The sequence below is a fragment of the Myotis davidii genome, unplaced genomic scaffold, assembly GCF_000327345.1.
Source record: "Myotis davidii unplaced genomic scaffold, ASM32734v1 scaffold125, whole genome shotgun sequence".
Classification (NCBI taxonomy): Eukaryota; Metazoa; Chordata; class Mammalia; order Chiroptera; family Vespertilionidae; genus Myotis; species Myotis davidii.
Genome location: NW_006299390.1, coordinates 2,746,169 through 2,747,769, shown reverse-complemented (window position 1 = coordinate 2,747,769; position 1,601 = coordinate 2,746,169).

The following is a 1,601-nucleotide window of genomic DNA, read 5'->3' as shown; positions in this document are numbered from 1 at the left end:
TTTCCCCTCCCCGCCCCGGCCTGGGTCCCGGCCAAACCCCACAGGAATGCAGCCCAGTCACATGCGCTGCGACGGCGGTGGACGTGCCTCTCCCCGGCCCCCCCCGCCCCCCGCGCCCCAAGGAGGCCCGGCGCCATCTTGCCCTGACGCAGTTACAAAAGTCATGGGAGCAATTGTGTCTCCTCGTCCGCGCCAGCGCCCCAAAGTTCCGCAGAGGCCGAGCCGGGGCCCTCACCTCGCGCAGGGACAGGAGAAAATGTCAGGGAAGAGCCTTGAGATTCCCTTCGCCACTGCGTGGGGTTCCACATCGGCGCGGCAGCAACGAACACCGCCGTCACTGCTCCCACTCTGCCTTTGCAACAGCCTCCCTCCCGGGCTCTAGCCCCACCCGCTGCTGCAGCATGAAGTCATCGCTAGCCAATCACAGCGCGCCGGACAGAGCACGCCACGCACTGATTGGCTGCATGGACCGCCTCTGCCTCTCCCCACTCGGTTTACCCAGACGTTCGGGTCGCTGTGAGGCAAGGACAAGACGGGAAACCGCCATTTCGGGGAAAGACCCCCCGAAAACAAGAGCGGGAATCACCGTGCCATTTTAGGGGGGTGCGGGGGACCCATGTTTTCTTCTCTGGCCTTGTCCTTTTTTTTCTTCGAGATAACCGTCTGCCCCTCCCCCACTGAATCACCGCCACACACAGGAATTCCCGCTCCCTTCCCCGCATTGTCCCTCGGCGGGGAAATCCTTCCCCGGGGCTAAGAGAAGTAGGAGGCAGCGACAGCAACTGCGACGACAGCGTTTTACCCCGATACACGGTGGCAGGGAGGCGGCGCTGACGGTGGCTGTGTTTTTCTTACTGCTCCCCCCGACCTCTTCCGTTTCTCGCTCCTCCATCGAGACGGCGCTGGACTCGCCAGCTCCGCTTTTATCCTGTGCCCAGAGCCTGCGCACTGGAGCCGCCTCGGCCCCCCAGTGGGTGTCATTTTACACCCCGAGTGAATCTTAATATTTACCAACTGACAACTTCATAGGTAAGAGGGAGATCGAAAGACAACATACAAGTATTGAAAACAGCCTTAAAACTTCAGATTACACTAGCAGATTTTATTCTGTATCTCTAATCATGTTTAAACAGAAAAGCAAATCCATTGATAACATTGCACATTCTTGTCGAATATACAAGACAGGGAAGATACGGGAAAAGTACAGGTGGAAGGTACAGAACGTTTGAAAGGGGCCCTCAAAATTCAGATACAGTCCTTTTTTTGGTAACTTTTATAAAATTAAAAGTGTTCCTGGGTGTTACTTATACCTGCTTCCAACCTTAGGGGCTATTTTTTTATTCGGTCTGAAAAACTTTTTTTTTTTTCAGAAAATAATCGATACTCCTTGCGTGGTGGCCCAGAGGTCTAGTGGCTCCCAGGGGATTCAAACTTCCACATTAGGGACCTGCCACCTCCTGCTAAGGATGCTGTGCAAGGAGACGGGCCGATAACAAAACAGGGCGCCAAAACTCCTCCACCAACACCGCCCCTCCCGCGACGAGTGTCCCGCCCGGCCCCCCGCTGCGGCAGCTGTTAGCCGCGCGGGGGAGGGGAAGCAC